The 17753-nt window shown below is 39.2% G+C and overlaps 20 non-coding genes across 20 annotated transcripts; all 20 read right to left on the bottom strand.

Moving 5' to 3' along the window:
• Positions 1-17: 17 nt before the first annotated feature.
• On the bottom strand, positions 18-89 carry trnae-uuc. Its single transcript has one exon. It is a non-coding gene; the product is annotated as a tRNA-Glu (tRNA).
• A 756-nt stretch (positions 90-845) lies between these two features.
• On the bottom strand, positions 846-917 carry trnae-uuc. The gene has a single exon. It is a non-coding gene; the product is annotated as a tRNA-Glu (tRNA).
• A 756-nt stretch (positions 918-1673) lies between these two features.
• On the bottom strand, positions 1674-1745 carry trnae-uuc. The gene has a single exon. It is a non-coding gene; the product is annotated as a tRNA-Glu (tRNA).
• A 756-nt stretch (positions 1746-2501) lies between these two features.
• On the bottom strand, positions 2502-2573 carry trnae-uuc. Its single transcript has one exon. It is a non-coding gene; the product is annotated as a tRNA-Glu (tRNA).
• A 756-nt stretch (positions 2574-3329) lies between these two features.
• On the bottom strand, positions 3330-3401 carry trnae-uuc. The gene has a single exon. It is a non-coding gene; the product is annotated as a tRNA-Glu (tRNA).
• Positions 3402-4157: 756 nt separating this feature from the next.
• On the bottom strand, positions 4158-4229 carry trnae-uuc. Its single transcript has one exon. It is a non-coding gene; the product is annotated as a tRNA-Glu (tRNA).
• A 756-nt stretch (positions 4230-4985) lies between these two features.
• On the bottom strand, positions 4986-5057 carry trnae-uuc. The gene has a single exon. It is a non-coding gene; the product is annotated as a tRNA-Glu (tRNA).
• Positions 5058-5813: 756 nt separating this feature from the next.
• On the bottom strand, positions 5814-5885 carry trnae-uuc. The gene has a single exon. It is a non-coding gene; the product is annotated as a tRNA-Glu (tRNA).
• A 756-nt stretch (positions 5886-6641) lies between these two features.
• trnae-uuc lies at positions 6642-6713 on the bottom strand. The gene has a single exon. It is a non-coding gene; the product is annotated as a tRNA-Glu (tRNA).
• Positions 6714-7470: 757 nt separating this feature from the next.
• trnae-uuc lies at positions 7471-7542 on the bottom strand. The gene has a single exon. It is a non-coding gene; the product is annotated as a tRNA-Glu (tRNA).
• A 756-nt stretch (positions 7543-8298) lies between these two features.
• On the bottom strand, positions 8299-8370 carry trnae-uuc. Its single transcript has one exon. It is a non-coding gene; the product is annotated as a tRNA-Glu (tRNA).
• Positions 8371-9126: 756 nt separating this feature from the next.
• Positions 9127-9198, bottom strand: trnae-uuc. The gene has a single exon. It is a non-coding gene; the product is annotated as a tRNA-Glu (tRNA).
• A 1583-nt stretch (positions 9199-10781) lies between these two features.
• On the bottom strand, positions 10782-10853 carry trnae-uuc. Its single transcript has one exon. It is a non-coding gene; the product is annotated as a tRNA-Glu (tRNA).
• Positions 10854-11608: 755 nt separating this feature from the next.
• On the bottom strand, positions 11609-11680 carry trnae-uuc. The gene has a single exon. It is a non-coding gene; the product is annotated as a tRNA-Glu (tRNA).
• Positions 11681-12437: 757 nt separating this feature from the next.
• trnae-uuc lies at positions 12438-12509 on the bottom strand. Its single transcript has one exon. It is a non-coding gene; the product is annotated as a tRNA-Glu (tRNA).
• A 1518-nt stretch (positions 12510-14027) lies between these two features.
• trnae-uuc lies at positions 14028-14098 on the bottom strand. Its single transcript has one exon. It is a non-coding gene; the product is annotated as a tRNA-Glu (tRNA).
• Positions 14099-14855: 757 nt separating this feature from the next.
• On the bottom strand, positions 14856-14927 carry trnae-uuc. Its single transcript has one exon. It is a non-coding gene; the product is annotated as a tRNA-Glu (tRNA).
• Positions 14928-15683: 756 nt separating this feature from the next.
• trnae-uuc lies at positions 15684-15755 on the bottom strand. The gene has a single exon. It is a non-coding gene; the product is annotated as a tRNA-Glu (tRNA).
• A 756-nt stretch (positions 15756-16511) lies between these two features.
• On the bottom strand, positions 16512-16583 carry trnae-uuc. The gene has a single exon. It is a non-coding gene; the product is annotated as a tRNA-Glu (tRNA).
• Positions 16584-17341: 758 nt separating this feature from the next.
• Positions 17342-17413, bottom strand: trnae-uuc. The gene has a single exon. It is a non-coding gene; the product is annotated as a tRNA-Glu (tRNA).
• Positions 17414-17753: the final 340 nt, after the last annotated feature.

Here is a 17753-nt window from a genome sequence, read left to right as displayed (position 1 = left end):
AAATGACAAGATATGAGTTCCCATACCGGGAGTTGAACCCGGGCCACCTGGGTGAAAACCAGGAATCCTAACCGCTAGACCATATGGGAAGATGCTACGGTACAATAAACTTTACAGGCACATTGATAAAGGTCAATAAAACGCTGGTTTGCATTATGTCTGTTGTTGAAATTAATTGCTCCATCGTTGCCTGCACCGAAAATTGACGTCCCTGCCTTTGAAGCAATGTGGAAATTAAAAGTTCTATAATTATTTTCAGAACTTCTGGCTTTGTCTCTCACCTGTGGCACCTCTGCTCGCTCTTTTCTCAGTAAGGTTGCGGAAAAGTCCCATATAAAAACAGTCTAGAATGTGTTTATCACATGACGTTTTAGCCTAAACGGTGAACTAATTAATCAGTGCGAACCAGCCAGTGACACTGAAATGTATGTAATATTTTTCAGAGCAAGATTTTGGTTAACTAAATATAGTGTCGAGCCAGCAGCCTAACATAGAAACTTGTGTACCGTAGGCAGACGCTTTATGCATTATGCCGCTTGCCTTGATTGAGAATGAGTGACGCACCATATTTTAATTGTCAAATTGACAGAGCAAGCGATGCAAACTTGGTGTTTTCAATGTTTAAAAAGGCTTTTCAAGTTTGTCATTTAAACTTGAAAAAAGCACACTTGATTTGGCCTAACTAATATTTTATCAACCCCAATCAAAAAAAGTTTGTTTGATTTATAATCTACATAATAAGTCACATTTCCAGTTGCTGAGGGATTCTTGTTCTGTGAAAGTGGCTCAAATTCAGATGTGGGATCTGAAGTTAAACAAGTACCTGCCAAATGACAAGATATGAGTTCCCATACCGGGAGTTGAACCCGGGCCACCTGGGTGAAAACCAGGAATCCTAACCGCTAGACCATATGGGAAGATGCTACGGTACAATAAACTTTACAGGCACATTGATAAAGGTCAATAAAACGCTGGTTTGCATTATGTCTGTTGTTGAAATTAATTGCTCCATCGTTGCCTGCACCGAAAATTGACGTCCCTGCCTTTGAAGCAATGTGGAAATTAAAAGTTCTATAATTATTTTCAGAACTTCTGGCTTTGTCTCTCACCTGTGGCACTTCTGCTCGCTCTTTTCTCAGTAAGGTTGCGGAAAAGTCCCATATAAAAACAGTCTAGAATGTGTTTTTCACATGACGTTTTAGCCTAAACGGTGAACTAATTAATCAGTGCGAACCAGCCAGTGACACTGAAATGTATGTAATATTTTTCAGAGCAAGATTTTGGTTAACTAAATACAGTGACGAGCCAGCAGCCTAACATAGAAACTTGTGTACCGTAGGCAGACGCTTTATGCATTGTGTCGCTGGCCCTGCTGGAGAATGAGTGACGCACCATATTTTAATTGTCAAATTGACAGAGCAAGCGATGCAAACTTGGTATTTTCAATGTTTAAGAAGGCTTTTCAAGTTTGTCATTTAAACTTGAAAAAAGCACACTTGATTTGGCCTAACTAATATTTTATCAACCCCAATCAAAAAAAGTTTGTTTGATTTATAATCTACATAATAAGTCACATTTCCAGTTGCTGAGGGATTCTTGTTCTGTGAAAGTGGCTCAAATTCAGATGTGGGATCTGAAGTTAAACAAGTACCTGCCAAATGACAAGATATGAGTTCCCATACCGGGAGTTGAACCCGGGCCACCTGGGTGAAAACCAGGAATCCTAACCGCTAGACCAAATGGGAAGATGCTACGGTACAAAAAACTTTATAGACACATTGATAAAGGTCAATAAAACGCTGGTTTGCATTATGTCTGTTGTTGAAATTAAAAGCTCCATCGTTGCCTGCACTGAAAATTGACGTCCCTGCCTTTGAAGCAATGTGGAAATTAAAAGTTCTATAATTATTTTCAGAACTTCTGGCTTTGTCTCTCACCTGTGGCACTTCTGCTCGCTCTTTTCTCAGTAAGGTTGCGGAAAAGTCCCATATAAAAACAGTCTAGAATGTGTTTTTCACATGACGTTTTAGCCTAAACGGTGAACTAATTAATCAGTGCGAACCAGCCAGTGACACTGAAATGTATGTAATATTTTTCAGAGCAAGATTTTGGTTAACTAAATACAGTGACGAGCCAGCAGCCTAACATAGAAACTTGTGTACCGTAGGCAGACGCTTTATGCATTGTGCCGCTGGCCCTGCTGGAGAATGAGTGACGCACCATATTTTAATTGTCAAATTGACAGAGCAAGCAATGCAAACTTGGTGTTTTCAATGTTTAAAAAGGCTTTTCAAGTTTGTCATTTAAACTTGAAAAAAGCACACTTGATTTGGCCTAACTAATATTTTATCAACCCCAATCAAAAAAAGTTTGTTTGATTTATAATCTACATAATAAGTCACATTTCCAGTTGCTGAGGGATTCTTGTTCTGTGAAAGTGGCTCAAATTCAGATGTGGGATCTGAAGTTAAACAACTACCTGCCAAATGACAAGATATGAGTTCCCATACCGGGAGTTGAACCCGGGCCACCTGGGTGAAAACCAGGAATCCTAACCGCTAGACCATATGGGAAGATGCTACGGTACAAAAAACTTTACAGACACATTGATAAAGGTCAATAAAACGCTGGTTTGCATTATGTCTGTTGTTGAAATTAAAAGCTCCATCGTTGCCTGCACCGAAAATTGACGTCCCTGCCTTTGAAGCAATGTGGAAATTAAAAGTTCTATAATTATTTTCAGAACTTCTGGCTTTGTCTCTCACCTGTGGCACTTCTGCTCGCTCTTTTCTCAGTAAGGTTGCGGAAAAGTCCCATATAAAAACAGTCTAGAATGTGTTTTTCACATGACGTTTTAGCCTAAACGGTGAACTAATTAATCAGTGCGAACCAGCCAGTGACACTGAAATGTATGTAATATTTTTCAGAGCAAGATTTTGGTTAACTAAATACAGTGACGAGCCAGCAGCCTAACATAGAAACTTGTGTACCGTAGGCAGACGCTTTATGCATTGTGCCGCTGGCCCTGCTGGAGAATGAGTGACGCACCATATTTTAATTGTCAAATTGACAGAGCAAGCGATGCAAACTTGGTGTTTTCAATGTTTAAAAAGGCTTTTCAAGTTTGTCATTTAAACTTGAAAAAAGCACACTTGATTTGGCCTAACTAATATTTTATCAACCCCAATCAAAAAAAGTTTGTTTGATTTATAATCTACATAATAAGTCACATTTCCAGTTGCTGAGGGATTCTTGTTCTGTGAAAGTGGCTCAAATTCAGATGTGGGATCTGAAGTTAAACAAGTACCTGCCAAATGACAAGATATGAGTTCCCATACCGGGAGTTGAACCCGGGCCACCTGGGTGAAAACCAGGAATCCTAACCGCTAGACCATATGGGAAGATGCTACGGTACAATAAACTTTACAGGCACATTGATAAAGGTCAATAAAACGCTGGTTTGCATTATGTCTGTTGTTGAAATTAATTGCTCCATCGTTGCCTGCACCGAAAATTGACGTCCCTGCCTTTGAAGCAATGTGGAAATTAAAAGTTCTATAATTATTTTCAGAACTTCTGGCTTTGTCTCTCACCTGTGGCACTTCTGCTCGCTCTTTTCTCAGTAAGGTTGCGGAAAAGTCCCATATAAAAACAGTCTAGAATGTGTTTTTCACATGACGTTTTAGCCTAGACGGTGAACTAATTAATCAGTGCGAACCAGCCAGTGACACTGAAATGTATGTAATATTTTTCAGAGCAAGATTTTGGTTAACTAAATACAGTGTCGAGCCAGCAGCCTAACATAGAAACTTGTGTACCGTAGGCAGACGCTTTATCCATTGTGCCGCTGGCCCTGATTGAGAATGAGTGACGCACCATATTTTAATTGTCAAATTGACAGAGCAAGCGATGCAAACTTGGTGTTTTCAATGTTTAAAAAGGCTTCTCAAGTTTGTCATTTAAACTTGAAAAAAGCACACTTGATTTGGCCTAACTAATATTTTATCAACCCCAATCAAAAAAAGTTTGTTTGATTTATAATCTACATAATAAGTCACAATTCCAGTTGCTGAGGGATTCTTGTTCTGTGAAAGTGGCTCAAATTCAGATGTGGGATCTGAAGTTAAACAACTACCTGCCAAATGACAAGATATGAATTCCCATACCGGGAGTTGAACCCGGGCCACCTGGGTGAAAACCAGGAATCCTAACCGCTAGACCATATGGGAAGATGCTACGGTACAATAAACTTTACAGGCACATTGATAAAGGTCAATAAAACACTGGTTTGCATTATGTCTGTTGTTGAAATTAATTGCTCCATCGTTGCCTGCACCGAAAATTGACGTCCCTGCCTTTGAAGCAATGTGGAAATTAAAAGTTCTATAATTATTTTCAGAACTTCTGGCTTTGTCTCTCACCTGTGGCACTTCTGCTCGCTCTTTTCTCAGTAAGGTTGCGGAAAAGTCCCATATAAAAACAGTCTAGAATGTGTTTTTCACATGACGTTTTAGCCTAGACGGTGAACTAATTAATCTGTGCGAACCAGCCAGTGACACTGAAATGTATGTAATATTTTTCAAAGCAAGATTTTGGTTAACTAAATACAGTGACGAGCCAGCAGCCTAACATAGAAACTTGTGTACCGTAGGCAGACGCTTTATCCATTGTGCCGCTGGCCCTGCTTGAGAATGAGTGACGCACCATATTTTAATTGTCAAATTGACAGAGCAAGCGATGCAAACTTGGTGTTTTCAATGTTTAAAAAGGCTTTTCAAGTTTGTCATTTAAACTTGAAAAAAGCACACTTGATTTGGCCTAACTAATATTTTATCAACCCCAATCAAAAAAAGTTTGTTTGATTTATAATCTACATAATAAGTCACATTTCCAGTTGCTGAGGGATTCTTGTTCTGTGAAAGTGGCTCAAATTCAGATGTGGGATCTGAAGTTAAACAAGTACCTGCCAAATGACAAGATATGAGTTCCCATACCGGGAGTTGAACCCGGGCCACCTGGGTGAAAACCAGGAATCCTAACCGCTAGACCATATGGGAAGATGCTACGGTACAATAAACTTTACAGGCACATTGATAAAGGTCAATAAAACACTGGTTTGCATTATGTCTGTTGTTGAAATTAATTGCTCCATCGTTGCCTGCACCGAAAATTGACGTCCCTGCCTTTGAAGCAATGTGGAAATTAAAAGTTCTATAATTATTTTCAGAACTTCTGGCTTTGTCTCTCACCTGTGGCACTTCTGCTCGCTCTTTTCTCAGTAAGGTTGCGGAAAAGTCCCATATAAAAACAGTCTAGAATGTGTTTTTCACATGACGTTTTAGCCTAAACGGTGAACTAATTAATCAGTGCGAACCAGCCAGTGACACTGAAATGTATGTAATATTTTTCAGAGCAAGATTTTGGTTAACTAAATACAGTGTCAAGCCAGCAGCCTAACATAGAAACTTGTGTACCGTAGTCAGACGCTTTATGCATTGTGCCGCTTGCCCTGCTTGAGAATGAGTGACGCACCATCTTTTAATTGTCAAATTGACAGAGCAAGCGATGCAAACTTGGTGTTTTCAATGTTTAAAAAGGCTTCTCAAGTTTGTCATTTAAACTTGAAAAAAGCACACTTGATTTGGCCTAACTAATATTTTATCAACCCCAATCAAAAAAAGTTTGTTTGAATTATAATCTACATAATAAGTCACATTTCCAGTTGCTGAGGGATTTTTGTTCTGTGAAAGTGGCTCAAATTCAGATGTGGGATCTGAAGTTAAACAACTACCTGCCAAATGACAAGATATGAATTCCCATACCGGGAGTTGAACCCGGGCCACCTGGGTGAAAACCAGGAATCCTAACCGCTAGACCATATGGGAAGATGCTACGGTACAATAAACTTTACAGGCACATTGATAAAGGTCAATAAAACACTGGTTTGCATTATGTCTGTTGTTGAAATTAATTGCTCCATCGTTGCCGGCACCGAAAATTGACGTCCCTGCCTTTGAAACAATGTGGAAATTAAAAGTTCTATAATTATTTTCAGAACTTCTGGCTTTGTCTCTCACCTGTGGCACCTCTGCTCGTTCTTTTCTCAGTAAGGTTGCGGAAAAGTCCCATATAAAAACAGTCTAGAATGTGTTTTTCACATGACGTAATAGCCTAAACGGTGAACGAATTATTCAGTGCGAACCAGCCAGTGACACTGAAATGTATGTAATATTTTTCAGAGCAAGATTTTGGTTAACTAAATACAGTGTCAAGCCAGCAGTCTAACATAGAAACTTGTGTACCGTAGTCAGACGCTTTATCCATTATGCCGCTTGCCTTGATTGAGAATGAGTGACGCACCATATTTTAATTGTCAAATTGACAGAGCAAGCGATGCAAACTTGGTATTTTCAATGTTTAAGAAGGCTTTTCAAGTTTGTCATTTAAACTTGAAAAAAGCACACTTGATTTGGCCTAACTAATATTTTATCAACCCCAATCAAAAAAAGTTTGTTTGATTTATAATCTACATAATAAGTCACAATTCCAGTTGCTGAGGGATTCTTGTTCTGTGAAAGTGGCTCAAATTCAGATGTGGGATCTGAAGTTAAACAAGTACCTGCCAAATGACAAGATATGAGTTCCAATACCGGGAGTTGAACCCGGGCCACCTGGGTGAAAACCAGGAATCCTAACCGCTAGACCATATGGGAAGATGCTACGGTACAATAAACTTTACAGTCACATTGATAAAGGTCAATAAAACGCTGGTTTGCATTATGTCTGTTGTTGAAATTAATTGCTCCATCGTTGCCGGCACCGAAAATTGACGTCCCTGCCTTTGAAACAATGTGGAAATTAAAAGTTCTATAATTATTTTCAGAACTTCTGGCTTTGTCTCTCACCTGTGGCACCTCTGCTCGTTCTTTTCTCAGTAAGGTTGCGGAAAAGTCCCATATAAAAACAGTCTAGAATGTGTTTTTCACATGACGTAATAGCCTAAACGGTGAACGAATTATTCAGTGCGAACCAGCCAGTGACACTGAAATGTATGTAATATTTTTCAGAGCAAGATTTTGGTTAACTAAATACAGTGACGAGCCAGCAGCCTAACATAGAAACTTGTGTACCGTAGGCAGACGCTTTATGCATTGTGCCGCTTGCCCTGCTGGAGAATGAGTGACGCACCATATTTTAATTGTCAAATTGACAGAGCAAGCGATGCAAACTTGAGTGTATTCAATGTTTAAAAAGGCTTATCAAGTTTGTCATTCAAACTTGAAAAAAGCACACTTGATTTGGCCTAACTAATATTTTATCAACCCCAATCAAAAAAAGTTTGTTTGATTTATAATCTACATAATAAGTCACATTTCCAGTTGCTGAGGGATTCTTGTTCTGTGAAAGTGGCTCAAATTCAGATGTGGGATCTGAAGTTAAACAACTACCTGCCAAATGACAAGATATGAGTTCCCATACCGGGAGTTGAACCCGGGCCACCTGGGTGAAAACCAGGAATCCTAACCGCTAGACCATATGGGAAGATGCTACGGTACAATAAACTTTACAGGCACATTGATAAAGGTCAATAAAACACTGGTTTGCATTATGTCTGTTGTTGAAATTAATTGCTCCATCGTTGCCTGCACCGAAAATTGACGTCCCTGCCTTTGAAGCAATGTGGAAATTAAAAGTTCTATAATTATTTTCAGAACTTCTGGCTTTGTCTCTCACCTGTGGCACTTCTGCTCGCTCTTTTCTCAGTAAGGTTGCGGAAAAGTCCCATATAAAAACAGTCTAGAATGTGTTTTTCACATGACGTTTTAGCCTAAACGGTGAACTAATTAATCAGTGCGAACCAGCCAGTGACACTGAAATGTATGTAATATTTTTCAGAGCAAGATTTTGGTTAACTAAATACAGTGACGAGCCAGCAGCCTAACATAGAAACTTGTGTACCGTAGGCAGACGCTTTATGCATTATGCCGCTTGCCTTGATTGAGAATGAGTGACGCACCATATTTTAATTGTCAAATTGACAGAGCAAGCGATGCAAACTTGGTGTTTTCAATGTTTAAAAAGGCTTTTCAAGTTTGTCATTTAAACTTGAAAAAAGCACACTTGATTTGGCCTAACTAATATTTTATCAACCCCAATCAAAAAAAGTTTGTTTGATTTATAATCTACATAATAAGTCACATTTCCAGTTGCTGAGGGATTCTTGTTCTGTGAAAGTGGCTCAAATTCAGATGTGGGATCTGAAGTTAAACAACTACCTGCCAAATGACAAGATATGAGTTCCCATACCGGGAGTTGAACCCGGGCCACCTGGGTGAAAACCAGGAATCCTAACCGCTAGACCATATGGGAAGATGCTACGGTACAATAAACTTTACAGGCACATTGATAAAGGTCAATAAAACACTGGTTTGCATTATGTCTGTTGTTGAAATTAATTGCTCCATCGTTGCCTGCACCGAAAATTGACGTCCCTGCCTTTGAAGCAATGTGGAAATTAAAAGTTCTATAATTATTTTCAGAACTTCTGGCTTTGTCTCTCACCTGTGGCACTTCTGCTCGTTCTTTTCTCAGTAAGGTTGCGGAAAAGTCCCATATAAAAACAGTCTAGAATGTGTTTTTCACATGACGTTTTAGCCTAAACGGTGAACTAATTAATCAGTGCGAACCAGCCAGTGACACTGAAATGTATGTAATATTTTTCAGAGCAAGATTTTGGTTAACTAAATACAGTGTCGAGCCAGCAGCCTAACATAGAAACTTGTGTACCGTAGGCAGACGCTTTATCCATTGTGCCGCTGTGCCCTGCTGAGAATGAGTGACGCACCATATTTTAATTGTCAAATTGACAGAGCAAGCGATGCAAACTTGGTGTTTTCAATGTTTAAAAAGGCTTTTCAAGTTTGTCATTTAAACTTGAAAAAAGCACACTTGATTTGGCCTAACTAATATTTTATCAACCCCAATCAAAAAAAGTTTGTTTGATTTATAATCTACATAATAAGTCACATTTCCAGTTGCTGAGGGATTCTTGTTCTGTGAAAGTGGCTCAAATTCAGATGTGGGATCTGAAGTTAAACAACTACCTGCCAAATGACAAGATATGAGTTCCCATACCGGGAGTTGAACCCGGGCCACCTGGGTGAAAACCAGGAATCCTAACCGCTAGACCATATGGGAAGATGCTACGGTACAATAAACTTTACAGGCACATTGATAAAGGTCAATAAAACGCTGGTTTGCATTATGTCTGTTGTTGAAATTAATTGCTCCATCGTTGCCTGCACCGAAAATTGACGTCCCTGCCTTTGAAGCAATGTGGAAATTAAAAGTTCTATAATTATTTTCAGAACTTCTGGCTTTGTCTCTCACCTGTGGCACTTCTGCTCGCTCTTTTCTCAGTAAGGTTGCGGAAAAGTCCCATATAAAAACAGTCTAGAATGTGTTTTTCACATGACGTTTTAGCCTAGACGGTGAACTAATTAATCTGTGCGAACCAGCCAGTGACACTGAAATGTATGTAATATTTTTCAGAGCAAGATTTTGGTTAACTAAATACAGTGTCAAGCCAGCAGCCTAACATAGAAACTTGTGTACCGTAGTCAGACGCTTTATCCATTGTGCCGCTGGCCCTTGATTGAGAATGAGTGACGCACCATATTTTAATTGTCAAATTGACAGAGCAAGCGATGCAAACTTGGTGTTTTCAATGTTTAAAAGGCTTTTCAAGTTTGTCATTTAAACTTGAAAAAAGCACACTTGATTTGGCCTAACTAATATTTTATCAACCCCAATCAAAAAAAGTTTGTTTGATTTATAATCTACATAATAAGTCACATTTCCAGTTGCTGAGGGATTCTTGTTCTGTGAAAGTGGCTCAAATTCAGATGTGGGATCTGAAGTTAACAAGTACCTGCCAAATGAAAAGATATGAGTTCCCATACCGGGAGTTGAACCCGGGCCAACTGGGTGAAAACCAGGAATCATAACCGCTGGACCACATGGGAAGATGCTACGGTACAAAAAACTTTACAGGCACATTGATAAAGGTCAATAAAACGCTGGTTTGCATTATGTCTGTTGTTGAAATTAATTGCTCCATCGTTGCCTGCACCGAAAATTGACGTCCCTGCCTTTGAAGCAATGTGGAAATTAAAAGTTCTATAATTATTTTCAGAACTTCTGGCTTTGTCTCTCACCTGTGGCACTTCTGCTCGTTCTTTTCTCAGTAAGGTTGCGGAAAAGTCCCATATAAAAACAGTCTAGAATGTGTTTTTCACATGACGTTTTAGCCTAGACGGTGAACTAATTAATCAGTGCGAACCAGCCAGTGACACTGAAATGTAGGTAATATTTTTCAAAGCAAGATTTTGGTTAACTAAATACAGTGACGAGCCAGCAGCCTAACATAGAAACTTGTGTACCGTAGGCAGACGCTTTATGCATTGTGCCGCTGGCCCTGCTGGAGAATGAGTGACGCACCATATTTTAATTGTCAAATTGACAGAGCAAGCGATGCAAACTTGGTGTTTTCAATGTTTAAAAAGGCTTTTCAAGTTTGTCATTTAAACTTGAAAAAAGCACACTTGATTTGGCCTAACTAATATTTTATCAACCCCAATCAAAAAAAGTTTGTTTGATTTATAATCTACATAATAAGTCACATTTCCAGTTGCTGAGGGATTCTTGTTCTGTGAAAGTGGCTCAAATTCAGATGTGGGATCTGAAGTTAAACAAGTACCTGCCAAATGACAAGATATGAGTTCCCATACCGGGAGTTGAACCCGGGCCACCTGGGTGAAAACCAGGAATCCTAACCGCTAGACCATATGGGAAGATGCTACGGTACAATAAACTTTACAGGCACATTGATAAAGGTCAATAAAACGCTGGTTTGCATTATGTCTGTTGTTGAAATTAATTGCTCCATCGTTGCCTGCACCGAAAATTGACGTCCCTGCCTTTGAAACAATGTGGAAATTAAAAGTTCTATAATTATTTTCAGAACTTCTGGCTTTGTCTCTCACCTGTGGCACTTCTGCTCGTTCTTTTCTCAGTAAGGTTGCGGAAAAGTCCCATATAAAAACAGTCTAGAATGTGTTTTTCACATGACGTAATAGCCTAAACGGTGAACGAATTATTCAGTGCGAACCAGCCAGTGACACTGAAATGTATGTAATATTTTTCAGAGCAAGATTTTGGTTAACTAAATATAGTGTCAAGCCAGCAGTCTAACATAGAAACTTGTGTACCGTAGGCAGACGCTTTATGCATTATGCCGCTTGCCTTGATTGAGAATGAGTGACGCACCATATTTTAATTGTCAAATTGACAGAGCAAGCGATGCAAACTTGGTGTTTTCAATGTTTAAAAAGGCTTTTCAAGTTTGTCATTTAAACTTGAAAAAAGCACACTTGATTTGGCCTAACTAATATTTTATCAACCCCAATCAAAAAAAGTTTGTTTGATTTATAATCTACATAATAAGTCACATTTCCAGTTGCTGAGGGATTCTTGTTCTGTGAAAGTGGCTCAAATTCAGATGTGGGATCTGTAGTTAACAAGTACCTGCCAAATGACAAGATATGAGTTCCCATACCGGGAGTTGAACCCGGGCCACCTGGGTGAAAACCAGGAATCCTAACCGCTAGACCATATGGGAAGATGCTACGGTACAATAAACTTTACAGGCACATTGATAAAGGTCAATAAAACGCTGGTTTGCATTATGTCTGTTGTTGAAATTAAAAGCTCCATCGTTGCCTGCACCGAAAATTGACGTCCCTGCCTTTGAAGCAATGTGGAAATTAAAAGTTCTATAATTATTTTCAGAACTTCTGGCTTTGTCTCTCACCTGTGGCACTTCTGCTCGCTCTTTTCTCAGTAAGGTTGCGGAAAAGTCCCATATAAAAAGAGTCTAGAATGTGTTTTTCACATGACGTTATAGCCTAAACGGTGAACTAATTAATCAGTGCGAACCAGCCAGTGACACTGAAATGTATGTAATATTTTTCAAAGCAAGATTTTGGTTAACTAAATACAGTGACGAGCCAGCAGCCTAACATAGAAACTTGTGTACCGTAGGCAGACGCTTTATGCATTGTGCCGCTGGCCCTGCTGGAGAATGAGTGACGCACCATATTTTAATTGTCAAATTGACAGAGCAAGCAATGCAAACTTGAGTGTTTTCAATGTTTAAAAAGGCTTATCAAGTTTGTCATTCAAACTTGAAAAAAGCACACTTGATTTGGCCTAACTAATATTTTATCAACCCCAATCAAAAAAAGTTTGTTTGATTTATAATCTACATAATAAGTCACATTTCCAGTTGCTGAGGGATTCTTGTTCTGTGAAAGTGGCTCAAATTCAGATGTGGGATCTGAAGTTAAACAACTACCTGCCAAATGACAAGATATGAGTTCCCATACCGGGAGTTGAACCCGGGCCACCTGGGTGAAAACCAGGAATCCTAACCGCTAGACCATATGGGAAGATGCTACGGTACAATAAACTTTACAGGCACATTGATAAAGGTCAATAAAACACTGGTTTGCATTATGTCTGTTGTTGAAATTAATTGCTCCATCGTTGCCTGCACCGAAAATTGACGTCCCTGCCTTTGAAGCAATGTGGAAATTAAAAGTTCTATAATTATTTTCAGAACTTCTGGCTTTGTCTCTCACCTGTGGCACTTCTGCTCGTTCTTTTCTCAGTAAGGTTGCGGAAAAGTCCCATATAAAAACAGTCTAGAATGTGTTTTTCACATGACGTTTTAGCCTAGACGGTGAACTAATTAATCTGTGCGAACCAGCCAGTGACACTGAAATGTATGTAATATTTTTCAGAGCAAGATTTTGGTTAACTAAATACAGTGTCAAGCCAGCAGTCTAACATAGAAACTTGTGTACCGTAGTCAGACGCTTTATCCATTATGCCGCTTGCCTTGATTGAGAATGTCGTAGAAAATATATTATGTTATAGCTTGGTCTGGCTAAAATCTTGTGCATGACCCATCTTGTGTTGGGCCTTCGGATTTAATACAATGGACAAAGACTTCTATCTTGTCGGCCTTATCAGCAGGTGGCTATGGACAACACCCACGCCATAGGTCTCTCAGTTCACCCAAACTCACGAGTTATTGCTCTGAGGACATACACACACACACCCCCCCACACACACACACATACACACACACACACACATCATCATTGTTAAACATACACACATACACACACACACATACACACATACACACACACACACACATACACACACATACACACACACACACATACACACACACATACACACACACACACATACACACACATACACACACATACACACACATATCATTGTTAAGCACACACACACAAAAACCCCTTCTTTTAGGCTGAACATCTGAAGACAGACAACCCGACTCAGAGCCAATGCAATGGAAGTGACCTCGACCAACTCATCAGGACCAATCAGAAGATCAGAACTCCTAGAATCAACCTACTTTATTTTATTGGAAAATATATAAAATGTCAGCACACAATGTTTAGGGCGCGCTCTCAGATATCTCCCTACGAGGTTGACGAACGGGTCCGTGCACGCTATTTACAGATATCTTTACCTCTGAATAAACTGCCTCATATTATACAATTATCCACCTTGTCCGAAAGTCTCTACTTGGTCTCCGTTCTCCAGTAAACTTGTGATCATCAACAAGAATGAGTGACGCACCATATTTTAATTGTCAAATTGACAGAGCAAGCGATGCAAACTTGGTGTTTTCAATGTTTAAAAAGGCTTTTCAAGTTTGTCATTTAAACTTGAAAAAAGCACACTTGATTTGGCCTAACTAATATTTTATCAACCCCAATCAAAAAAAGTTTGTTTGATTTATAATCTACATAATAAGTCACATTTCCAGTTGCTGAGGGATTCTTGTTCTGTGAAAGTGGCTCAAATTCAGATGTGGGATCTGAAGTTAAACAACTACCTGCCAAATGACAAGATATAAGTTCCCATACCGGGAGTTGAACCCGGCCACCTGGGTGAAAACCAGGAATCCTAACCGCTAGACCATATGGGAAGATGCTACGGTACAATAAACTTTACAGGCACATTGATAAAGGTCAATAAAACACTGGTTTGCATTATGTCTGTTGTTGAAATTAATTGCTCCATCGTTGCCTGCACCGAAAATTGACGTCCCTGCCTTTGAAGCAATGTGGAAATTAAAAGTTCTATAATTATTTTCAGAACTTCTGGCTTTGTCTCTCACCTGTGGCACTTCTGCTCGTTCTTTTCTCAGTAAGGTTGCGGAAAAGTCCCATATAAAAACAGTCTAGAATGTGTTTTTCACATGACGTTTTAGCCTAGACGGTGAACTAATTAATCTGTGCGAACCAGCCAGTGACACTGAAATGTATGTAATATTTTTCAGAGCAAGATTTTGGTTAACTAAATACAGTGTCAAGCCAGCAGTCTAACATAGAAACTTGTGTACCGTAGTCAGACGCTTTATCCATTATGCCGCTTGCCTTGATTGAGAATGAGTGACGCACCATATTTTAATTGTCAAATTGACAGAGCAAGCGATGCAAACTTGGTGTTTTCAATGTTTAAAAAGGCTTTTCAAGTTTGTCATTTAAACTTGAAAAAAGCACACTTGATTTGGCCTAACTAATATTTTATCAACCCCAATCAAAAAAAAGTTTGTTTGAATTATAATCTACATAATAAGTCACATTTCCAGTTGCTGAGGGATTCTTGTTCTGTGAAAGTGGCTCAAATTCAGATGTGCGATCTGAAGTTAAACAACTACCTGCCAAATGACAAGATATGAGTTCCCATACCGGGAGTTGAACCCGGGCCACCTGGGTGAAAACCAGGAATCCTAACCGCTAGACCATATGGGAAGATGCTACAGTACAATAAACTTTACAGGCACATTGATAAAGGTCAATAAAACGCTGGTTTGCATTATGTCTGTTGTTGAAATTAAAAGCTCCATCGTTGCCTGCACCGAAAATTGACGTCCCTGCCTTTGAAGCAATGTGGAAATTAAAAGTACTATAATTATTTTCAGAACTTCTGGCTTTGTCTCTCACCTGTGGCACTTCTGCTCGCTCTTTTCTCAGTACGGTTGCGGAAAAGTCCCATATAAAAACAGTCTAGAATGTGTTTTTCACATGACGTTTTAGCCTAAACGGTGAACTAATTAATCAGTGCGAACCAGCCAGTGACACTGAAATGTATGTAATATTTTTCAGAGCAAGATTTTGGTTAACTAAATACAGTGACGAGCCAGCAGCCTAACATAGAAACTTGTGTACCGTAGGCAGACGCTTTATGCATTGTGCCGCTGGCCCTGCTGGAGAATGAGTGACGCACCATATTTTAATTGTCAAATTGACAGAGCAAGCGATGCAAACTTGGTGTTTTCAATGTTTAAAAAGGCTTTTCAAGTTTGTCATTTAAACTTGAAAAAAGCACACTTGATTTGGCCTAACTAATATTTTATCAACCCCAATCAAAAAAAGTTTGTTTGATTTATAATCTACATAATAAGTCACATTTCCAGTTGCTGAGGGATTCTTGTTCTGTGAAAGTGGCTCAAATTCAGATGTGGGATCTGAAGTTAAACAACTACCTGCCAAATGACAAGATATAAGTTCCCATACTGGGAGTTGAACCCGGGCCACCTGGGTGAAAACCAGGAATCCTAACCGCTAGACCATATGGGAAGATGCTACGGTACAATAAACTTTACAGGCACATTGATAAAGGTCAATAAAACACTGGTTTGCATTATGTCTGTTGTTGAAATTAATTGCTCCATCGTTGCCTGCACCGAAAATTGACGTCCCTGCCTTTGAAGCAATGTGGAAATTAAAAGTTCTATAATTATTTTCAGAACTTCTGGCTTTGTCTCTCACCTGTGGCACTTCTGCTCGTTCTTTTCTCAGTAAGGTTGCGGAAAAGTCCCATATAAAAACAGTCTAGAATGTGTTTTTCACATGACGTTTTAGCCTAGACGGTGAACTAATTAATCTGTGCGAACCAGCCAGTGACACTGAAATGTATGTAATATTTTTCAGAGCAAGATTTTGGTTAACTAAATACAGTGTCAAGCCAGCAGTCTAACATAGAAACTTGTGTACCGTAGTCAGACGCTTTATGCATTATGCCGCTTGCCTTGATTGAGAATGAGTGACGCACCATATTTTAATTGTCAAATTGACAGAGCAAGCGATGCAAACTTGGTGTTTTCAATGTTTAAAAAGGCTTTTCAAGTTTGTCATTTAAACTTGAAAAAAGCACACTTGATTTGGCCTAACTAATATTTTATCAACCCCAATCAAAAAAAGTTCGTTTGAATTATAATCTACATAATAAGTCACATTTCCAGTTGCTGAGGGATTCTTGTTCTGTGAAAGTGGCTCAAATTCAGATGTGGGATCTGTAGTTTAACAAGTACCTGCCAAATGACAAGATATGAGTTCCCATACCGGGAGTTGAACCCGGGCCACCTGGGTGAAAACCAGGAATCCTAACCGCTAGACCATATGGGAAGATGCTACAGTACAATAAACTTTACAGGCACATTGATAAAGGTCAATAAAACGCTGGTTTGCATTATGTCTGTTGTTGAAATTAAAAGCTCCATCGTTGCCTGCACCGAAAATTGACGTCCCTGCCTTTGAAGCAATGTGGAAATTAAAAGTACTATAATTATTTTCAGAACTTCTGGCTTTGTCTCTCACCTGTGGCACTTCTGCTCGCTCTTTTCTCAGTACGGTTGCGGAAAAGTCCCATATAAAAACAGTCTAGAATGTGTTTTTCACATGACGTTTTAGCCTAAACGGTGAACTAATTAATCAGTGCGAACCAGCCAGTGACACTGAAATGTAGGTAATATTTTTCAAAGCAAGATTTTGGTTAACTAAATACAGTGACGAGCCAGCAGTCTAACATAGAAACTTGTGTACCGTAGGCAGACGCTTTATGCATTATGCCGCTGGCCCTGCTGGAGAATGAGTGACGCACCATATTTTAATTGTCAAATTGACAGAGCAAGCAATGCAAACTTGAAGTGTATTCAATGTTTAAAAAGGCTTATCAAGTTTGTCATTCAAACTTGAAAAAAGCACACTTGATATTGCCTAACTAATATTTTATCAACCCCAATCAAAAAAAGTTTGTTTGATTTATAATCTACATAATAAATCACATTTCCAGTTGCTGAGGGATTCTTGTTCTGTGAAAGTGGCTCAAATTCAGATGTGCGATCTGAAGTTAAACAACTACCTGCCAAATGACAAGATATGAGTTCCCATACCGGGAGTTGAACCCGGGCCACCTGGGTGAAAACCAGGAATCCTAACCGCTAGACCATATGGGAAGATGCTACAGTACAATAAACTTTACAGGCACATTGATAAAGGTCAATAAAACGCTGGTTTGCATTATGTCTGTTGTTGAAATTAATTGCTCCATCGTTGCCTGCACCGAAAATTTACGTCCCTGCCTTTGAAGCAATGTGGAAATTAAAAGTACTATAATTATTTTCAGAACTTCTGGCTTTGTCTCTCACCTGTGGCACTTCTGCTCGCTCTTTTCTCAGTACGGTTGCGGAAAAGTCCCATATAAAAACAGTCTAGAATGTGTTTTTCACATGACGTTTTAGCCTAAACGGTGAACTAATTAATCAGTGCGAACCAGCCAGTGACACTGAAATGTAT

This window comes from Coregonus clupeaformis, unplaced genomic scaffold, assembly GCF_020615455.1.
Source record: "Coregonus clupeaformis isolate EN_2021a unplaced genomic scaffold, ASM2061545v1 scaf1816, whole genome shotgun sequence".
Taxonomy (NCBI): domain Eukaryota; kingdom Metazoa; phylum Chordata; class Actinopteri; order Salmoniformes; family Salmonidae; genus Coregonus; species Coregonus clupeaformis.
This window is presented reverse-complemented; position numbering and strand designations above follow the sequence as displayed.